General features: G+C 44.7%; 1 pseudogene; it reads left to right on the plus strand.

The window, feature by feature from the left end:
- Positions 1–975: 975 nt before the first annotated feature.
- On the plus strand, positions 976–4518 carry LOC119306014 (annotated as a pseudogene).
- Positions 4519–9120: the final 4602 nt, after the last annotated feature.

A 9120-nucleotide genomic window follows, 5' to 3' on the forward strand; every position in this document is an offset into this window, starting at 1 on the left:
AACTCTAGCTGCTCGCTCCCTCTATCTCATAATGTAAGACTTTTTTGGCAGTGTACCAAAAAAACGTCTTACATTATAGGACGCACTGCCAAAAAAACGCCTTACATTATATGACGAAAGGAGTAATATATCAAGACCATCTTATTACTAATACTATTGAGCTATCTTCTACTCCCTCCGTCTCAAAATATAAGAACGTTTTTGACACTAGTGTCAAAAACGTTCTTATATTTTGGGAGGGAGGGAGTACCATATTCCAATGGACGCCACTACACAAATATATATTTCATCTAGCAATTTCAGGCACAAACATTAGTGTTGTCCATATCAGAACACATACGACTTCATTTGAACCGTGGACGCGCTAAATCATCATCCAAGAGAGACCAAAACAAAGAATGCATGTCGGCACGGTAAGCACCATATCTTTCTTTTTTTCAACACATCTTGAAAGCACGATCGTCATAGAGAATCTCATAGCAGTGAGCCAGTGACCCCCACCTCGGGCTGGTGTTTGTCAGCATTGAAACCAGTGGAAATATAGCTAGGTCGCACATCGACGCGGAAGACCTCTGTCTGGTCCCGTCTCGTATGAAAGGCATATAGCCGCACTTTACGACGTAGTCGAGGTCTTCCAGCGAAGACTTGGGCTGCATGCAGCTGAAGAAAAATGTGAGGCTGCTGTGCCTGCGAATCTGTTTATAAACCCCTGGACGAGGAGCCAGCCGAGCACCCAACTCACACTTCACAGCTCGAGCTCAGCTCACACTCACACACACCACCCGCCACCCGGCCGGCCGGCGAAACCAAAACCAAGTGTAGACGGCTGCCGGCGCCTTCTGCTCCGGACACCGCAGGTATATTCTTCTTAGCTATTATTATCGCCCCTTAATCATCATGTCTTTTCTTTCGCATATGCATCTCGGTTGATTTTTACTGTTGGAATCTTGGCGCATGCAGTCATATCATTGATCATACTACGTCGTGAGCTCATGGCGAGTTCCAAGGTGCCACTGCCACGGCTACATCGCCTGCTTCTCCCGTTTGCCCTGCTGCTGCTGGTTCTTCTCCTTGCTTCCAGGCAGGCCGAGGGCCGCGCCTCGCCTCCAGCTGCAGCAGCAGCACCACGCCGCGGCACCTCGCTGAGATCCCAGGCCGGAGCGCTTCTCCACTGGAAATCATCAGTCAACTACTCCTCCAAGCAACAGCTGGGGACGTGGAGAGACGACGGCATGCACCCGTGCAACTGGACCGGCATCACCTGCGGCGACACTCGGTCACGCCGAGGAACCACGGCGAAGGTCATCAGAGGAATCTCCCTCGGCGGTGCCGGCATTGCAGGGCGGCTGGACGCCCTGAGCTTCCAGTCACTCCCTTACCTCGTCAACCTCGACCTCAGCGACAACTACCAGCTCTCCGGTGCCATTCCTTCTGCCATCGGCTTTCTTTCCATGCTTTCCACCCTCAACTTCTCCGGCGGTCAGCTCGACGGCAGCATACCTCCGTCCATCTGCAGCCTTGGGAGGCTCACGCACATGGACCTCTCCATCAACAACCTCACCGGCCACATCCCTCCTGCCTTGGGTAACCTCTCAAGACTTGCTTTCCTTTATCTACCTGGGAATAGGCTCTCAGGCAGCATCCCATGGCAGCTCGGGCAGCTTGGAAACATGAGAAAGATGGATTTGAGATGGAATGTCCTTTCTGGCCACATACCTTCCTCCTTTGCAAACCTGACAAACCTCAACTATCTGGACCTTTCCGGTAATCGTCTGTCAGGACCTATACCTGAAGAGCTAGGCCAGGTCAAAACCCTGCAAGCACTATCCTTGGCACAAAACAACCTCAACGCTGCAATTCCGCCCTCCCTTGGAAACCTCACGATGCTCAGCTTCCTGAACATATATTAGAACCAGCACACCGGCCCGATCCCGGTAGAGCTTGGGATGCTCTCCAGCTTGATTGAGTTGGATTTGTCACAGAACCACTTGACCGGCTCAATTCCTTCTAGTGTTGCTGGAAACCTTACTTCATTGACCTATTTTTCTGTTTGGGGTAACAACATCACTGGACTCATCCCTCATGAGTTCGGAAATCTCGTGAATCTCGAAGCACTCCTACTCTCGAAAAATTTCATAGTTGGATCAATACCGTCAAGTATTGGGAACATGTCTTCACTCAGCCAAATAGTAATAAATACCAATAATATATCCGGGGAATTGCCGACCGAGCTGGGGAATTTGGCAAATTTGGAAATAATTGATTCCTATGAAAACCAGTTATCCGGCCCAATCCCTCAAAGTTTTGGGAAATTGGTGAGTATGAGAGAAATGAGACTGTTCAGCAATCAGCTCACTGGCTCTTTGCCTTCAGCACTCCCCAACCTTACCAGTTTGGTCCTAATTGAACTGAATGACAACAAGCTGACCGGACACTTGCCAGATTTGTGCCAGAGTAAAAAGCTACAGGTTTTCCAAGTTTTTAATAACAAATTGGATGGTCCTGTCCCAAAAGGTTTGAGGGATTGCAGTTCACTAATATCCCTTGGAATCGGCAACAATCAGATGGAGGGAGACATAACTGAAGCATTTGGGGTGTATCCACATCTCAAAAGCATTGGTTTATATTTAAATAGGTTTGTAGGGCAACTCTCACCAAATTGGGGCTCATGTCAAAACTTGACGAGTATTTATTTTGCAAACAACATGATAGAAGGTAGTATACCTTCTGAGCTTGGGGAACTAAAAAATCTTGGATGGCTCGACCTCGGTTTCAATAGGTTGAATAGTGAGATACCGGTAGAAATAGGCAAGTTAAGCAACCTGTATTGGATGAACTTAGGACACAATCGACTATCTGGCCAAATCCCTAAGCAAATTGGCCGACTGGGTAATCTTGAAGTTCTTGGTTTGTCGAGCAATCTGTTAAGTGGTGAAGTACCAGAAGAGATCGGGAATTGTTTGAAACTGCGGTCATTATATATGCATAACAACAGCCTTAGTGGAAGTATTCCTGGAAGTGTGGGCAATTTAGCTTCCCTGCAAAACATGTTTGATCTTAGTATGAATAGTCTCAGTGGACCAATACCATCAGAACTCAGCAAACTAGAGATGATGATCTGTGTGAACTTCTCACGCAATCAATTCAGCGGTACCATCCCTTCCTCGATTGCAAGCATGCAAAGCCTATCAGTTTTTGATGTATCCTACAACTTCCTAGAAGGCTCTGTCCCAAAAGGGATCCACAATGCATCAGCTCAATGGTTTCTTCACAACAAAGGTCTTTGCGGAGATCTTGTTGGCATGCCCCCTTGTAATTTGCCCCCGGTGGATCATAGGAAAAGGCATGAAAATACTGTACTATCAGTCGTTCTGCTTATGTTTGTTGCTACTATTTCGATAGCAACGGCTGTAATTGCCTTTTTGATTTGCCGCAAGAAAACATCTCAAAAAACTGATGACGCAAGCAAAAGGGATGTATTCTCTGTATGGAGCTTTGATGGCAGAATGGCATTTGAGGATATTATCAATGCAACTGATAATTTTGATGAGAAGAATTGCATTGGACAGGGATCATATGGCAGTGTTTATAAAGCAGAACTTCAAGATGAACAAATGGTTGCAGTAAAGAAACTATATCCAGGCGATGAAGACGCGCATGATGAAGAAAGATTCCAGCATGAGATTGAAATGTTAAAAAAAATTCGCCAACGCAGCATCGTCAAGCTATATGGATATTGCTCTCATCCACGGTACAGGTTCCTTGTATGCCAGTTTATAGAGAAAGGAAATCTTGCTTCTATCTTAAGCAATGAAGAACTAGCAATCCAGTTCAACTGGCAAAGAAGGACAGCTCTCGTAAGAGATGTTGCTCAAGCCCTCACTTACCTCCATCATGATGTTCAGCCGCCCATAATTCATCGAGACATCACAAGCAGAAACATCTTACTAGATGCTGGTTACAAAGGATTTGTCTCGGATTTCGGTATTGCAAGAATGTTGAAACCTGATTCATCAAACTGGAGTGCACTAGCAGGGACTTATGGGTACATAGCACCTGGTATGTTTATTCAATACAATACTATCTAAATTTTGTTAGATGGAACACTCTGCACTAATGCATAATCCTAATTATTATGTTCCCGTTTTGGGCGCAGAATGTTCCTACACTTCCCTAGTTACGGAGAAATGTGATGTATATAGCTTTGGTGTGGTGGTGCTAGAGGTTCTAATGGGCAAACATCCAGGAGACATACAAGCTTTTCATTCTTCACTCAATGACCAATTTCTTCTGGAAGTAATTTTGGATAAACGACTTCCACGACCCGAAACCGAGGCGAACGACGTGAAGCAGTGCATCTCTGTGGCATTTGAGTGCCTAACTCCTTCACCCAAAGAAAGGCCAACTATGCAAAAAGTTCATCGAGATCTTTCCATCTGAACTTAGATGTTAAACTCTTGCAGATGTATCATCTTAGGCTTGTTTCGTCAGAACAAAACTTAAGCTGCCTTAGGTGTCCAAAGCCTGCTAAGCAAATAATTAATGCTATTTCTGCTAGAATATACTGTCACAATCACTGTATAATTGTATTCTGGTGATATGCAAGACAGGTAGAAAATGAATGCCAAGTGAACCAGTTAAGTACTGCTTTATACTGTTGAACACTAATAGATTTCGCTCAGGCCTGGCATGTGCCAAACATGAATACTTCATTGACTGCCCAAGTGAAATACGCAGATGTCACTTAAACAGGGTAAAACCCTAAAAAGATTGTACTTACAACCTCAACTTCCCTTCTAATTCTTCTCGTCATTCAATAGTAATCACGTACATCGAAAATGAAGCAACACACGGAACTAGTCCTCAAATCAGCTTCCCACAAAGCAAACACAGGATGCAGTGCAAAACAGTGTTCCGACATGGCTCTCAGTTCCTCAATTACAGTATCTCATGGAAAAATAAGGTGCTTCCTACCAATTTGTAGTGACATAAGAATTTGCAGTGAAAAATAAGGTGCTTCCTACGAACATAAAAACTGCACTGAGTAATCATTCAGATTGTCCCTACAAGGATAGATATTGGACTGCGGCCCCTGAAATCGACGGGTCAACAGCTCCTATGTGACACATTTCATGTGAATTGGAAGGAGTGCGAGAAATAGCTCATGTGCACCATCTTACATGGCAATAATAGCCCCAATACGACCAGGTGGTTAAAACACGGGTCCGGTCATCAACGGGACTGCGGTTAAGGTAAAAACGGGGGGTCAAACTAATCAGTATGTCTGGTAGTGGGTCCCACTTGGTAGTGCATCGATTCCCCGCCTAACTGAACACGTGCTTCTCCCCTGCTTCTAGTTGCTGCTCTCTTCTTCGTTCTCGGCGGCGGCCATGGCTGCGCATGTGGTGAGTGTATTCGGCACCATTTCCCTCCGTCTTGAGTTAGATCTGACCAAGTGAGCCTCTGTTTGCCCCTGTTTTCCACGAGATCCAGATTGTGGAGGTGGGTGAGACTGGGGAGCGACGACGGGGCGGCGTTGGGCTGAATGAGATGGAGCCACAAATGACTGCGTCGACCAGGTAATCACCCTGTCCAACCTATTCAACCCTGCGATGTGTGCCTTGTCTGCTTCCGCTGCCTCACAGTGCCCGCCATTGATAAACAGGGGAATGTTGCTCGTACCTTCAAATTCAGTGTTGAATTCTTACCATCTAAAGGAAAGCTAGTTGATGGTAGCGTGCGAGACATAGAGAGAGATACAATTATGAAATGGGAGGTTGAATTTTAAGAGATTGATCCACAGGAAATACAGAGCATGGAAGAGAGGGCCGTGAGGAATGTTGTGAAGAAAATTGGGGAAAGCATTTTTTGGTTCCAGAGCAAGAGGTGGCATTGTTACGGTTTGATAATTGGAAGGGTGAGTATGTGAGAATTGAGAATGGTGAAGAGATGGTTGATGAAATCGATCAGCAAGACGGTTGGGCAAGCAAACAGACTACCTTTCATGCAGAGCTTGTTGATCTGAAATCAGATTCTAAGGTTGGATATGTGCCCTCAAAGTTGGCTTCGCAGATAGTAGATGATGATTGGGCTTCACAGAGACAGATAATGCCCATGTTTATGGGTGAAGTGACAGAAATAGAGGGGGCTGAGCAAGATGCAGAAGAGGGATGTGATGGTGCTACATGGGTTGTTTGTGTTGACTGGAATTCAATACAATTAGAAGACACTACTGATTTGGTCATTGCACCAATGGCTGACACTGAGATGGCCAAAAAATTTGGCATTCCAGTAGATCCAGTAGATGATCAAGGTGAGGAAGAGAGGTGAAAGCACAAGTGCTCCCTGGGTGATTTTGGTAATTAATGTCAACATATCTCTTGTTGGATTAACACTTTTACCTAGTATGTTTCAGACAAGTTCAACAAATGAAGTGGCATGGACTAAAGGATGTGGAACCTCTTCAAGATGCTAAGGACAAAGGATTGGCTCAAGCTTCAAGCACAAGACTCTACATTTTCTATTTTAGTGATCCAAGATGACATTGAGTCTATAGGAAAAGCCAATACTATCAAGAGGGGATGAGGTGTTGCTTAATGGCTTACTTGCTCAAAGTGCTTAGTGATATGCTCCAAAGCCCTCAACTAATTTCTCGAATCCACATATGTCCTAAACCAAAAGTCTAACTCGGCCCTACCGATTCTTTCTATCCGGCGCCATCGAGTTCAGATGTCTTAGCCACTGCCACAAACCCTAGGCAAATCGGTTTCACCGATAGGGATCTCGGTCTCACCGAGATGGGATTGTAATCTCTCTCTGTATGTCCATTACCAAAATCGGTCTCACCGAGTTTGTGTAATCGGTACTACCGAGATTACAATGCAAACTCTCTGGTTAGCTTATTACCAAAATCGGTCCCACCGAGTTTGTGTAATCGGTCTCATCGAGTTTGCCTGACCAACTATCTGGTTAACTTATTACCAAAATCGGTCCTACCGAGTTTGTGTAATTGGTCTCACAGAGATTACGTTATGCCCTAACCCTAACCATATCGGTCCTACCGAGTTGCATGTCGGTCCCACCGAAAATCCTAACGGTCACTAGATTTGCTGAATCGGTCTGACCGAGTTTATCAATTCGGTCCCACCGAGTTTGCATAGTTGTGTGTAACGGTTAGATTTTGTGTGGAGGCTATATATACCCCTCCACCCACTCTCCATTCGTGGAGAGAGCCATCAGAACGAACCTACACTTCCAGCATCCATTTTCTGAAAGAGAACCACCTACACTTGTGTTGAGGCCAAGATATTCCATTCCTACCATATGAATCTTGATCTCTAGCCTTCCCCAAGTTGCTTTCCACTCAAATTCTCTTTCCACCAAATCCAAATCCTGCGAGAGAGAGTTGAGTGTTGGGGAGACTATCATTTGAAGCACAAGAGCAAGGAGTTCATCACCAACACACCATTTGTTACTTCTTGGAGAGTGGTGTCTCCTAGATTGGCTAGGTGTCACTTGGGAGCCTCCGACAAGATTGTGGAGTTGAACCAAGGAGTTTGTAAGGGCAAGGAGATCGCCTACTTCGTGAAGATCTACCGCTAGTGAGGCAAGTCCTTCGTGGGCGACGGCCATGGTGGGATAGACAAGGTTGCTTCTTCGTGGACCCTTCGTGGGTGGAGCCCTCCGTGGACTCGCGCAGCCGTTACCCTTCGTGGGTTGAAGTCTCCATCAACGTGGATGTACGATAGCACCACCTATCGGAACCACGACAAAAACATCCATGTCTCCAATTGCGTTTGAATCCTCCAATCCCATCCCTTTACATTCTTGCAAGTTGCATGCTTTACTTTCCGCTGCTCATATACTCTTTGCATGCTTGCTTGATATGTATTGTGAGTGTTAAACTTGTGCCTAAACTCCACTCCAACTTAAAGAAGTTAAAAACTGCAACTTTTGGTACTTAGTGTCTAATCACCCCCCCCCCCTCTAGACACCTCTTCTCGATCCTTTCAATTGGTATCAGAGCATTGGTCTCCATTGCTTTGGCTTAAACACCATTGGAGGAAGATGGATGAGTCTACTATTGGGAGTCTTAGACATAGAGTGCCTATACTTGATGGAGAGTACTTTCATGAGTGTAAAAATGAGATGTTTGTGATTTTCAATCAATATCATTTGAACAAGTACATTGCTAGCCCTTGTGCACCTCATGTTGATCCTATGCATCCTACTCTTGATGAGTCAATTGACATGATTCGCAATCTTAGAACTGTTGAACTTATCACTAGAGGCTTGCCTAGAAACTTGATTGGATGTTTGCCTACTCTTAAGTGTGCCTACACCATATGGAAATTTCTTGAAGAATGTTTTCCAAATTATTCCTTGAAAAATCTGGATGAAATTCTCCATAAGTCTATTGCCTTGAGTAAGATGAATTCCAGTGATCCTATGTTTGGTGATTGTCTATTTGAGCTTACAAACCTTATGCGTGCCAAGGGAGATGTTGGAATTATTAGTGATATTATTTCCGAAGCTATAAAAATTCATAAACAAGATCATTGTCAAACTCACTCTATCGAATCACCCTCTCTAGGATTTGATCCACCACATGACGATGTTGAACATGGATACTATGACGAGGATGATGATAGTGACTTTGATCTTGATGATGCAATGAGACACTTTGGTCTTATGGCAAATCTTCGGGGATACATGGCAGGAGGAAAGGAATGGGTCCTTGATAGTGGATGTACCAATCACATGACCGGAGATAAAGATATGTTTCGTGAGCTTGCTGAAAACGATGGTCCTTGAAAGTATGTCACTTTCGGTGATAACTCAAAGGGTAAGGTGGTTGGCCTTGGTAAGGTGGCCATATCACATGATAGCTACATACAAAATGTCATGCTCGTTGAATCTCTTGGCTACAATTTACTTTCAGTATCTAGACTTGCTGATTTCGGTTTCAATGTCCTATTTACTGAAGTAGATTGCCAAGTGTTTCATAGAGATAATCATAAAATGGTCTTTACCGGTGTACGTAGATGTGATCTATACATTGTTGATTTTACTAAAAAGGCTCAACCTAGAACTTGCTTTATTGCTAAATCTTCTAAAGGT

Source organism: Triticum dicoccoides, chromosome 5B (assembly GCF_002162155.2).
Source record: "Triticum dicoccoides isolate Atlit2015 ecotype Zavitan chromosome 5B, WEW_v2.0, whole genome shotgun sequence".
In the NCBI taxonomy this organism is placed as follows: Eukaryota; Viridiplantae; Streptophyta; class Magnoliopsida; order Poales; family Poaceae; genus Triticum; species Triticum dicoccoides.